A 14,610-nucleotide genomic window follows, 5' to 3' on the forward strand; every position below is an offset into this window, starting at 1 on the left:
TTTTCGAAAAAGAAATTTCTGTAATCCCAAACCTGAAACCCACTCCCAGCAGTTACACACATATCATCACAGTGAGACCCTGAGAACTAAACAGACTATACTTTAATCTTTCACTGTACTTCACATTGCCAGCTCAAAGGCACAGTCCTTTACATTTCCTTAATTCCATGTAAGACTTCTTTGAGAAGTTTTATCTGCTTATCTTTGTTTTCCATTTGGCTCTTCTACTTAGTAGAAAAGATAAAATCACACAAGATGAAAATTTATTGTACTTTTACTGGTATGGCTATAGCTGTTTTGAATATAAAGTCTACCTTTTCTTTAATACAAAATCAGCTAAGAAAGGTCATTAAATCTTAAAATGTCTATGAAGTATTATGTCAATAATGTTAGAAATAATTTATTAAGAGTCATCAGTGGCATAAGCAGAATAAAAATAATAGGAAAATATTTTAAATGATTTGTTTAAAATTGAATAATAAAATTATACACATGCTCCCTCTGTGTGTGTACTGAAAGTATCACAGTGATAAAATCACTCATTATTGTTTGTGAATTTCTCTGCCAAAGATTTTTCTACTATGTAGTCACTGGGTTGTATGTTACAATAAACATTTGAATGCCTAGCGAGGACCATGTCTACAAGTTAATATCCATACCAATATATACTTGATGCAAAGATATTTTAATCTAGTATTGTTTCACATTGAATTAAACTCATGTTGAAGGTTTTAAGGCTCTAGATAAAGTTTCCATGAAGTAGTTCTAATCCAAACAAGTTGACCTCAAATAGCATTATGTAATAGTATCACAATATATTATAAAATCTAATTTTACAAATTTGTTATTATAAAGCAAGGGATGGAGTTCGGCTTCAGCACCATGTAAAATATGTGATAGCCTACTTCTGTAACACTAGTGCTGAGGAAGGGGGCAGATACAGGAGGTATGTCAAGGTTCACTGGCCAGCAAGACTAGCCAATCTGAAAGCGCTGGGTTCAGTGAGAGATCCTGTCTCAAAATATAAGATGAAGAATGACAGAGAGGGTTACCTAATATCAACCACTGGGCTCTAAACACACACATGTACATGTGCACATGCACCTGCATACACATGTGTGCACACATATATAGTAAACACACAAAACATGTTTGTTTTGTCACTTAAATATAATAAAGAAGTAACTAAGTACAACCCTTCCATACATTTTATTCCATCTATCTGTAACAAATCCTACTGTGAGATTGTTTCCATGTTTATGCAAATAAGTTTATAGCTAAGTATCTTCATCTACTGATCTCTATCAGATATATGTGCATAGGTGCATACATGCATAGGGAAACGTCTTTTAAGGACTGGATTAATGATATAAGACACATATATACAATATATATGGATAGATATAGTAGTCATTTTTTACTGGTGAGGTCATTTTCTATGGTTTGAGTTCCTAGTGGAAATAAAATTCCAAGTATACTAATGGAAAATTCCAGAAGTTTTTCATAAGACCTAATTTGTCTTCTGCAAAACAACAAAATCCCATGCTGATGAATTCTAACCCTCCTAGGAGGAGGAGAATCATCTCTTCCCCCAGCATACTGTATAATGCTAAATGGCAGTCAGTCACTTCTCAGCCATCTCAGTAATCCAACTGATGGCTGTAACATAACAGCACTGGAGTCTTCTTAGTAACTCTTACTTTATTTAATAATGGCCCCAAGTAGTGATGCTTTCAATTTTATTACAGGATACTGTTAAAATTATATTTTGTTATTATTCTTGTGTCTAAATTATGCATTAAACTTTATCATTGGTTTTAAGTATTGTAGTGGAAAAACATTATATATACATATAGTTTGGTATCATCTGAAGTTTTGAATATACACTGGGGGTCTTGGAACTACTAGGACTTCTGTGTTACATATGTATAGCTTTAGTTTGATTTTTTTCTTTAATATATGATTGATACATTTTCATGTCAGTAGATAGATACTGTTCATCTTTGGTCTATTTAAATTAATAAAAGAAATATATCTGCATGATTAATTTAATTCGTGAAGTCCTTCATCTCTCCTCTAGTGTAATTTCCATCAGTGAGGTGATCTATGCTGTTTCTCCATTCCTGCAGTATGGTATAGTACAAACACATTGTAGGATGTCAGAACATAGATTGATAATAAGACAGATGGCAGCCCGAGTGTAATGGAAGACTAGCCAATTTAATTTTGTGAAGAATTTACTGTATAATCATTTCTTGCTCATTCTAGCTCTCCAACCAAGCATACCCCTACCTCCAGGATATGTGCACAGTGTTCCCTTTGCCTTATTGATTTACCTTTTCCATCCCATCAACATGGCATAGTCCTTACCTTGGCAATGCAATCCATTTATTTCCAGAGAACATGGTATCTATACTCATAAAATGGCATCATTTGTCTCTGCCCCCTCTTTACATCTTTTTAGACATATACACAGCATCACAAGGGATTTTATTTCTTATCTATTGTTTGTCTGTTTGATGATGGTTTCTTACACTAACCTCTTAAGAAATCAAACTTTTAGCCAGGTATAGTGGCACACGCCTTTAATCCCAGTACAATACACAGGAGGCAGAGGCAAGCAGATCTCTGTGAGTACAAGGCCAGCCTGCTCTACATAGTGAGTTCCAGGTCAGCTTGGGTTACAGAGAGACACTGTCTCAAAAATACAAATAAATAAATAAATAAATAATAAAATCAAATTTTCAGTTGCCTTCATTGCCCCTTTTCCTGGGTCCAATCACTGGTAGACACAGGAAAGATGTCTAATTGATATTGCTGAAATGAGGAAGTGAATGACATATTTGGATGATTCCCATTTATAACCTCTGTTTTCATATATACTATAACTATATATTTCATATAATCAGTTAAACGGTTATTGTCAACTCAAATCAGAAAACTTGGTCTCTAGTTGGCACATGTAACATGAGGCATTGATTTTCTTATCTTCAACCTTCTCACTCTAATTGCAGCTAAAGTATTTATTGTACAACAATCACAAGCACTGCTACCCCGGCTACTCCTCTTGCCAGAGGAGTGAGATGGCCATCAGGATTTGAAAAGGGGCTGACCAGAGGAGACTGAGGTTTGCAGTCAAGTCCATGAGCTGCTGGGCATCTGCTAACATCAGGTTAATGATTTCCCCAGTGGAATACAATTTTCGAGAAATATTTGATAAAAGCAGAGCTGTAAAAAGAGAAGAAAATATTTTAGAATTTTATACATTATGGAGCATTTTTATTGTTGAAAATGGTGGGTTGTACTATTTGTTGTTAATGTGTTCAGGAAAACCCAAGACTACTTACATGCTGAAGTCATATAATTCCAAGAGACACACATTTTAGGTAAAGAAATATAATTATTCTTCAAAGTACACAATTTTGGAACTCATTGCTTGATGGTATAGAGTAATACTTGGTTCACAAACAAATTAAGATCCTTTATAACTTTTTTTCGGTCTTCTTTGTGGTTCATTTTTTAATAGTGTCTCTCTAGTCATAGCTCACCTGGAAGTCACAACGAGAACCAGGGTAGCCCTGATCTGGCAGGGATCTACCTGCCTCTGCTCCCAAGGGCTGGAATTAAAGGTGTGAATTACAAATTGCAAAAGAAATCAACTGTAGATATGATATTCTTTATAGAGGCTCAATTCAAAGTGATGATGCCTCCATAATCCTAAATATTAGGAAGCACACACATGAATAAATATCAGTGATAGTGAGTATGCTTGAATTTGTAGGAAACTAACAAAACGATACAGGGTATGATTCACAAGGTGATTACAATCTAGTTATGGAACTATACACACTTATGTATTCACAAAGACTTATTCTAAGTGTTAAAACAGCCAGTAAAGGTAATAGACTATGAAGAGATAGTAACCTTGGAAAGGCCTGGAGTAGATGGATAAATATGTTTTCCTCCCAAGCCCAATTCTCACTTCCTGCCTGTGCATGCTACCTACTACTTGCATATTGAGTTAAATATCTCAACCATAGTAGCTGGTAACATCTTAAAAGGCTAGAAAAATCAATTTATTTAAGTTCTTACTCATTTAAAATTGCACTGAATAGGCCTGGAGAGATGGCTCAGCAGTTAACAGTACTTACTGCTCTTACAGAGGACACAGGTGGGATTTCCAGCATCCACATGGTGATTAACAACCATTTGTAACTCCAGTTCCAGGGGATTCCTCGCCCTCTTCTGACCTCTGTGAGCACTGCATGACACAGGTACTCATGCATGTAGGCAGACAATATACTCATACACATAAAATAAAAATAAAATATTTTTTAAAAATTGCATTGAAATAGATAAGTAAATAAAATTCATGAGGAGCTTGTATTTGCAGAGGAAATTATACACACACACTCATATACTAACTATTCTGTAATACTTTTACTATATTTATTTAAGGGAGATAAGATCAAGAGTTTGGGATAGTAAGAGTAAATGGGACACAGAGGCACACAAAAAATCTATTTATTCACTAGTTCAAAGGTAAAGCCATGTGGAAAATAAATAATATTGGCCTATTGGTGATCTCATTTGATCCTATCTACCTTCATCAAATTGAAGTTAAAAATACAAGAGGGGATATTATACAAGCATTAACAAATACAAGAGGGGATATTATACAAGCATTTCCAATTACAAGAGGAGTTATAGTGGTGAGATAGCCACTTTTCAAAACAAAAAGCAAAGAAAAATATATTTAAAATTGTGTTTACAATGTTATCTGAATTTTAAGAAACAATAAAATCTCTTTAAGAGGAACAAGTAAAAGAAACTATTTATACATAGTAGCAAAAGGTGAAAGTAAAAATAGAATCTGATGGTAGGAGGGTTGAAATACAGAACAGATGAAACAGCCACATTTATGGGTGAATTAATCATATGTGTGTACAGAATAGATGTACCTGAAATGTTACTAAATAAAAGTAAATCACAAAGAAATTGTATTAACAGTGTTTTCTCAGTTTTGTCAATGAAATATTAGGAAGTAAATAGTAGATTATAATCAAGTACATACAGAAAACGTATGCATGCTTGGGAACTAAATACTGAAAGAAAATATACCAGTGAGTGTTTTTAGAATCTAGAATTAGTGTTATTTTATCTTTCATAGTTTATGAACTGTAAATATACTTATTCATTTCTTTCAATGAAAGAAGGTACTCTCAAAAATGATTTGCTAGTGCTGGGGACGTAGCTCAGTTGTAGAGTGATTTCCTAGTGTATTCAAGACCTGGGTTCTATCATCAGCAGAAAGATGAGGAGGAGGAGGAGGAGGAGGAGGAGGAGGAGGAGGAATAATAATAATAATTGATGAATAATATTCCATTGTTTGTATAGCTCACATCTCATTTATCTACTGCTCACAATTTAGGTTCTTTGTTGTGCATTTTATGAACACATGAATGCATTTATCTATTTGAGAGTCTAATAGTTTGGGATATATATCTAGATTGTATGGTAGTTCTTTTTCAATGTTTTTTGAAGAGCCTCTATATTGTCCCAAAATGCCATTTTGCATTCCTAATAACACCGTTTTTATATCCTTTTTTGGTATTTTTATTTATTATTGTCCTGAGGTATGCAATGATGTCTCATCATGGTTTTGATGTGTTTTTTCTAATAGAGACAACGAACATTTTTCTCATGCACCCATTGGCCATTTGGATGTTTTCTTTGGAGAAAATTTTGTAAGATAAATGAATGTGTGACAAGGACAAATGATAACATTATGCTAAGTGAGACAGACCACTCTATTTAAATGTAGCATCTAAAATAGTACAATTCATAAAGTGAAAGACTGGCAAAACAAGGGTTAATTCATCAAAAGTAGGAAGTTTGAGTTAAGATTCATAAGACCTAGAGATCTGTTTAACAATATTATGCCTAAAATTGATGTTCCTTGAACTTTATTCCAGACAAATAGCAGTCACAAGAGTGGTATGGAACAAGTAAAGCCTAAGACTTCCATCCCTTGCAAGGAAGAGAGTCTTAAGGCCAATTTTAATAAAAACTCCTTGATAAAGTAAAACAATTTCTGATGTACATGGGTTAACTACTGCACACTATAAGGGCCACATAGGATTCTGAAGGTGTGTAAATATGAGACAAATCAAAATTTAAAAACCTGGGAAGCAGGCCAAGCATGGTGGTGCATGCTCATAATCCACCACTCAGAAGGCAGAAACAGGTGAGTCCCTGTGAGGTGGAGGTCAGTCTGGTCTACATAGAGAGTTTCAGGCCAGCCAAGGCTACATACTGAGATCCTGTTTCAAAACAAGAAAACAAACAAACAAACAAAAAACCGGGTAGTTTAACCACACAGAATGAGATTTGTGCTTCCCATTTGACTAATCACTACAGCACTGTGCACGAACTAGGCTTGGTGGCTGTTCTCTTCTGATCTTTTCATGGCCCTTTGTTCTTAGTCTCCAGGGAATCTTAAGGTCTGCATTTCCTCTGCCAGCAGGGACTATTTGTTCTGGCTGGCAATGACATCACCTAAGATATTTGATTTCCCTTTTTATTTGAGGTAGCTTGCATTAGTTTTTATTGAAAGTCATTTTTTATTTGAAAACTAATTTTTAAGCAGTTTTTAGGTTCTCAGCAAAATTGAAAGGATGGCAACTTACATAGATGCACTGTCTCCACACATGTATGATCCCACCTTTATCAACATCCCCTAGAGTGGTGTGTCTTACAGTTGATGAGTCTACAATGACATATCACTGTCACCCAAAGTCCAACCTGATGCAACATGCGATATGGGGATAACATGACATAGATTCACCATTGTAGTATTGAACAGAGTACTTTCTTTACTACAAAAATCCTTTGTACTATAAATTTTATGCTTATAAATCTATATTTTATACTTTTGTTCTGTTAGTCTCTATAGCTGTAAAGCCATCCATACATCCCATGCCCAAATTCCAGCAGGGATGTCCAGTCTGTGCCCCATATCACATGTAGCTGAAGTAGCTACAAATATGGCCCAAAGCAAAATAAAAACTTAGTTAAAATACTATGAGCTTTTTAAAAAATATTTTATTTATTGTTTTTATTTTATGTTTATGCACGTATTGCCTGCATATAGGTAGGTGCACCCGTGTCATGCAATGACTGCGGAGGACAGAAGAGGTCATCAGGGGAGTTACAAACTGTTGCTAGCTGCCATGTGGGTGTTCGGATTTGAACCCGGGTCTTCTGCAAGAACAGTCAGTGTCCTTAACCACTGAGCCATCTCTCCAGCCCCGAAATATTTTTTGTAACTTAGTTGTGCTGTTCTTGAGCATGAACTTTGTAGTTGATAATTTAATTCTGCAATGTCAAAAGGTTGGAAGTGCTTGTTAGTGTTTTAATCTCTGAATGAAATCCTATTCCACATGGACTGTACATCAAAACACAGTGTTAGCATTTAAACTGATTCCTAAATTCTTTTGTGTCTTTCCTCCCTATCTGGATTCCTCACTTGCACTGTCTCTTGAATTATAACTGGCACAGTCTCACTGGCCCTGGTTCTATATGGAGTTCTATAGCTGTGTTTCAAGTTCACTGGTCATTTGCTGCCTCAGTTGGTCCTGGGCCATCCTAATCAATACTCCCACTTCAGCCCTATAGGATGAAGTAGCCTACAAAGCCTCACTCTCAGTACAATCAGTGGTTGAGAGCAAAGAATTATAACACAACTGACATCAACTGCTGGGAACACTGCCTGCATAGGGACAGCACTCCCTTTTCGGGGATGTTTCTCAATGTTACTGAGACAGTTAAGAGGCCATGCTTAGTATCAAAGTGTATGTTTTAAACACTGTGACCTTCATACACATCATAATCCACCTCACTAATTCATTTACAAAAGGAAGATCTTTACCATAAGAGAAACAAGTAAAACAACTCATATTTTAATGTAATTTTAAAACTTTGCTTAATATTTAACATTCTTCTTTGAAGAATGTTACTTCAATAGGACCTAAAACTATGTGTTGTATGTGTTGCATGCATGAGCATGAGTATATTACTATGTATGTATATATATATGTGAATATATGTAAATACATAATATATAAAGTGGATAAAACACTCAAGTTAAGCTTCCCTCTATCTTGAGATGCACATACCCACCACTTGGGTATATACCTTCAAATTTTATATTTTTTTATTATTTTTATGTGTATGAGTGTATTGTCTGCATGTAGGTAGGTGCAGCCATGTCATGCAATGCTCATGGAGGTCAGAAGAGGGCGTTGAATCCCCTGAACCTGGAGTTACACACAGTTGTTAGCTACTATGAGGGTGCTGGGAACTGAACCTGGGTCAGTTAAGAGCAGTACCCTTAACTGCTAAGCCATCTCCCTAGACCCATACCTTCCATTGTTAATAAACCCTAATTTTGTTCATACTAATTCTTCCTGAAATTCTTTCCTGTGAAATGAGTCCAGATCCCAAACAGACAGGAATGGTAGTCCCTCAGGGAAACTCCTGGGGATATATGCAAGTAATGTATGTAGCTGCCTCTTGATTGTCCCCCTCCCCATTAAGTACATGCAGTACTTGTAGATTTTCTGCTCAACTGATAAAATCTGCACATTTATTATGTATACTACTGCATACCTCCAAATTCTTGAATGTGCAGACCCATTCATTCATTTATTTACTGAGTCATTGGACATTCCCCCCAAAAATAAATAAATCACTGCTGCAGAAGATAATGATACAATAGACAAATAAATTTTTATTCTACTTCTCAGAGAGCCCATAATTACAAGGAGCACAAAGTAAAAGCAAAACACGCCTGTTGATTAACTGATGGACAAAAGGGGTAGGATGAAGATAATTGGTTATCAATATGATATAAATAAGCATTCTAGATGGTAAAATTTTGTTTTCCAAAATGAGCAAATTTATACTTCACAGTTATGTCAGGAAAAGGGTAAAGCAAATTTAATAGGTTTAGCATGAAAGAAACAGATTACTATACTGTACAGAGGATAGTTTGCTGCATAAAAAGAGGGAATGGGGGGAGGCAAGATAAAAGTAAGCTGAGAATTACAGTAAGAGTGAAGAGAAGGTTTACTGATATAAAAATATCAATAATCATGAAATGTTCACTTTCAGAAAGGACTTAACTAATGTAACGGTGTACAAACATCATTTAATTTCATGTAACTAGAAGTTTAGGGTATTGATAGGAAGAGGATCCTATCAAGAAATTAATGCAATCAAAATTGACATAAATAGCAAAACCCATGTGTTTATAGAGGACACCTTTTACTATAGTGCACTATTTTTTCCACCCCCTTTTTTTTGTACTATTTTTAAACCATGTGAGACGACAGTCTGTGAACCAGAAATTCCTTGAATTATTTTTGCCTTTTTGTAGACCAGTCCAATTACAGTTGTTTAAATTTTTGCCGAGGTGAGCATGTTAAAACGTTGATATTGTTGAAGGATCGGAGTGTGTGAAAAGACTACAACAAAAAGCATATCTGTGTAGCCATACCCACTCCAGCCAAAATCTGAGCTGTGTTCACAGAAATTGATCATTTGCCTGAATATCAGAAACAAAAAGACCAGAGAAGAAATGTTATACAAGTTAGTTGCATGTGTATGAGTTAGACCTTGATAAAATAGTACAGATAAACAGATAAACTCTCTCTCTCTCTCTCTCTCTCTCTCTCTCTCTCTCTCTCTCTCTTTCTCTCTCTCTCTGACTTTTTCATGTGGTAAACATCAAAAAATAAATTCTTCTGGTCTAATTTCATCAGCATAGTAGACAGAGAGAGATAATCAAATGCTCTTTTTAAAGATGGTGCATTGTCGTGGAAAATCTTGTGACTGATTTTGCCTTTTGCCTTACATACCTATCATGCTGGAATGTAGTGATTCCTGTTTCTTATCAGAGAGAAAACTATGTAAGTCACATGGTTTCCAGGAATCCCAAACTTAGAGAAACTGAAACTTATCATGCTAATAGGGCATCTCCCCTCTAGATTGTAATAGGATACTAGTCTGCCATGCTAATAAGGAATCCCATATGCTGTGTTATGATTGGACTTATATAAGCCTGTACTTTCTTGCAATAAGGCAGATATGTGTCACTGAACCTGGTCTCCTGCACCTGAATGCAGCGACACTGGCACAGACTCCTCACCAGCTCTGGGGTCCAGACTTGACGATTGATTGGAGGAACTAAGAGAGCAGGAGAGCACCCATAGATGGAGGAGAGCAGCTACAGCCAGTGACTACACCTGGTGCCCAAACCTGGGGCTGGGATCCCCTCCCTACAGAGCTGTAACACTCTGAGCTGTAACACCTTGGGCTCTGCTTTTTTTTCCGGCACGTGATCTTTGGTTGGGCGTGCCTCTTCTGTCTTTCCCAATCATCTCCTTGAATGGTTCCTGAGTCCCTTTGGGTACGTCTTGCAGGGTGAGTGACCTCCGATATGGGGACTAGTCACCCAGCTGCTGCCAGCCCCGTGCTGCTGCACTGGTTTCTCTCCTCGGAGTAGGCAAATTAGGGTAACAGAAAAGGATGTAACTAAGGTTTTAGATGAACCTCTTCTGTCTTTGCCAATCATCTCCTTGAATGGTTCCTGAGTCCCTTGTTTGGGGTGGGGCATCCATTATCTGGGCCGTTTTACCCCATTGTGACTGCCATTCTGGCCTTGCTTCGGGGAGTTCCCCCAATGCCCCTGAGCAGAACAATCTCATACTAAAAAACTTAAATAAACAAATAAAGCAACAGGATAGTGGGGATGGCCTGTCCCAGGCATTTACAGTCAAAACCAAACTAACTGGTTTCTCTTCTGATGCAGAAACGATGACTGCTAATAATGAGGTAAAGAATGAGGAACCAGGGTTTGAAAGCTCCTTGGGTGAAAAGCAGGAAGTTAAGACAGCCTCTGCTCCACCATTACGGGGCGGTGGCTACCCTCTGCCATCTTACACTGGTTTCAAGGAAGCAGACCCCCCAGCCACTCCTCTGGACGCCCAAGGCTGAGGGAAGGCAGAGATTCCTGGGGACCAAGGCGGCTGTGCTCAGGCATTGGGGTGGCAACAGGCAGGGGCGGGAGGCTGGGTAGAGATGGGTGGGCTCAGGTGCATGCAACAGCCCCTGGATGGCGGGCTCCTCCCCACGAGTGTGGTGCACCATAGGCCATGCTGAGGCTGTTTGGCCAGGGTTGTGCAAGCTGCTGCCTAGCGCCCAAGAGGAGTGCAGCCATGCGGGGGGAGGGGGTGTAGGTGTAGCCCGCCGCCACTTCTTAAATGGGCAACCTGCTTGGTGGGGTCAGCTTCCACAAGCCCACCACCACGGAGGACTGTGACTCCACCTGGCAAACTGACTCTGAGCCCGAGCCCGATGGGCCGGCCGTTGTAGGACCAGCTGGAGCAGCCTGCGCAGCCTCCAGAGGGCACCTGTGGGTGGCCCTGAGCTAGCCCCACTCCAGAAGATGATGGCGGCTGGCACAGAGCAGGGTGGTAATTCCACAGAAGCAATAGCTAAACCAAAAGTTACTCGAGCAGCGCTCTGCCCCTTGGTATATTCAACACTTGCAGTCTCATACCAATCTCCCGTGGCTTCTGGCAGAGGGCAATGCCAGCACTGACAAACTGGTCCTGAGTGCCACCCTAGACTCCACCCTAATTCAACAAGGTAGAGACTTACACCCCTGTTTCCACCTTTTTCCCCAAGCTATACATAGGCTCCTCCCTACCTTGCTGATTCAGAGCTGTAAACATTTGGTCCATGCATGCTCCTCTTGTGTCCCTCTTTTAACTCTGGGACCATTGCAACCCTCCAGAACTCTCCCTAGTGGCCTTGGCCCCAACAAGATATGGCAAATGGGTGTCACTCATTTTTCTCCTCTTGGCAAGCTCAAGTATATCCATCATATTATTGACACTTATTCCAATGTCCATTTTGCATTGGCCTGCTCTGGTGAGACGCTTTCTCATGCCATAAGGACTGTCAAGTATGCCATGGTCCTTATGGGAATTCCTTGGCAAATGAAAACAGATAATGGTACTTGTTATGTTTCTGCTACCTTCAGCCATTTTTGTTCTGACTGGAATATTAGGCATATAACTGGTATCCCTTACAATCAAGGGATTGTTGAACATTCCCACCAAACACACATTAAACAAATACAGAAAATAGGGGCAGACAGTGATAAAGGACCCTGCTATAAGGACCCCAATTTTGTTATACAACGAGCTCTATTTGTATTAAATTTTCTAAAATTTGACTCTAATGGCCTCCCACCAGCAGTAAAGCATTGGGGGGCATTCACTTAGTGAGATGGAAGGGCCCTCTCACAAGTGAATGGCTAGGTCCACACCTATTACAAACACAAGGACGAGCAGACAGTGATAAAGGACCCTGCTATAAGGACCCCAATTTTGTTATACAACGAGCTCTATTTGTATTAAATTTTCTAAAATTTGACTCTAATGGCCTCCCACCAGCAGTAAAGCATTGGGGGGCATTCACTTAGTGAGATGGAAGGGCCCTCTCACAAGTGAATGGCTAGGTCCACACCTATTACAAACACAAGGACGAGGCTATGCTTGTATCTTTCCAGATAATCTTCCGGCTCCCATCTGGATCCCGGCCCGGAACATCAGAACTGCCTGCGACAGAAAACCTCACTCCACAATCACTGACTCCGGAGATGGCAGCCCTGATCCTGGAGGAAGCAGCGCACCTCTCAACCACCGAGAGACCAATCTTGCAGACCACAAAAACCACCAACCTGGGGAAACCTCGATGATCTCTCTCCATAAACAGAGACATTAGCTAAGCTAAGTCCCCAATCCAGAGGAAAACCTTTGTCTGTGTTCCTTATTATGTGTGCCATCATTACTGCTAACTCCTGATATTTGGACCCTGCATTGTTAAGGGTCTTGATAATTTTGTTAAAACTCATATTTCTCTGGTTCAGTTAGCTGTTGTCCCACCTCCAGACCTTGCCAGGCATGTCTCTGCAAACAAGGACCCACTGTTCCTTGCCCTTACCAAACTATAATAATAGAGATATGAAAAATAGGCTTGAGCATAGGTGTAAAGTCTTACGGAACAACCATACAACAGACCTGAGGCAACAGCCTGACTGCTGGAGCCACAGGAAATGCCTTGAGATATATACTCCTGTTGGCAGACTGTGAGACTGATGCCTAGAACTTGCCACTCCCTAATCCCCATTGTTACCCCAGATGGGACGACCCCGCTCCATAGGCTTTTATTAAATTCTTAGCCCCTTAAGAGGCCTTTGTACAGGCCAAAGCTTGATACACCACCTTCCCCTCTGCCGAATCATACCAAAGGACTCACCCTTCGAAGGCTGGTAGTCAATGATGGGTAAGATCCCAAAAGATGGGACAACCTAAAACAGGCACAGTCCATAATGCTGGGTGACCCTTGAGGTGAGGACAACAATGCCGAGGCAAAGAACCTCGACTCCCAGTGGTTGGCATGGAGTTGGCCCAGCCTGATCTCGGTTGAAGGATGGGGCCCACAATAGGGATCAATCCCTTGCCTATGCTGCCACATACAGCCCCTGGACTGATATCAGTATATATTCTGAACTGTGCCTCACTCTTAAAAATGAAAAAATAGGGGGAGATGTTGTGGAAAATCTTGTGACTGATTTTGCCTTTTGCCTTACATACCTATCATGCTGGAATACATTGCTTCCTGTTTAGAAACTGAAACTTATCATGCTAATAGGGCACCTGGCCCTGTAGATTGTAATAAGATACTAGTCTGCCATGCTAATAAGGGATCCTATATGCTGTGTTATGCTTGGACTATTACCCTTATATAAGCCCATACTTTCTTGCAATAAAGCAGATCTGTGTCACTGAACCTGGTCTTCTGCACCTGAATGTGGCGATGCTGGCGCAGACTCCTCACCAGCCCTGGGGTCTGGACCGGATGATTGATCAGAGGAACTAAGAGAGCAGGAGAGTGGCCGTAGCCGGAGGAGAGCAGCCACAGCCGGCGACCACAGTACATTTTGCAGACAGTAAGGGAACATGACAAAGAGAACCTAGGGAATTTGTCTGTGGGAAACGTGGACATCTGTCTGGCAGGCTTGGCTTAGGTCACACCTTGTTCTTCCATTTGCTTCCACCCATTTCCACCTTCTTTCTCCTCTCCATTTCTTAATTTCCTCATGGATGGTGACAGAACAGCCTCTGTGACAAGAATCTCTGCTCAGACACTGAGTGAACTTGGTAGTATGCTACTGATTATACCGAGCTTGTCGGCTTATTGTTCCTCAGCTTTAAATATTGGGTCAAACTTAGTTTTCCATTTCCACGGTTAAAAACATTTTATATGCAGACTTTGCATCTTTCAAATTGTATTTTGATGTATCCTATCAAATACACAAAAATTCAGTAAAAATATACAAAAAGCAAAGAAATAACCTATAAAGTCCTTCAGAAATAGGTTGTGATACATATTTATAAATATCATTAATCTTAATGAATTTTTGAATATGTATATCATCAGCATTCTTTTGCAATCATGAAATATTATGTCCAAAAT

The 14,610-nt window shown here is 39.2% G+C and overlaps 1 pseudogene; it reads right to left on the bottom strand.

The window, feature by feature from the left end:
- LOC103749715 overlaps positions 1 to 14,610 on the bottom strand; it is a 133,379-nt pseudogene that overhangs the window by 75,718 nt on the left and 43,051 nt on the right.

Source organism: Nannospalax galili, unplaced genomic scaffold (genome assembly GCF_000622305.1).
Source record: "Nannospalax galili isolate Female #2095 unplaced genomic scaffold, S.galili_v1.0 scaffold266, whole genome shotgun sequence".
NCBI classification, from domain to species: Eukaryota; Metazoa; Chordata; class Mammalia; order Rodentia; family Spalacidae; genus Nannospalax; species Nannospalax galili.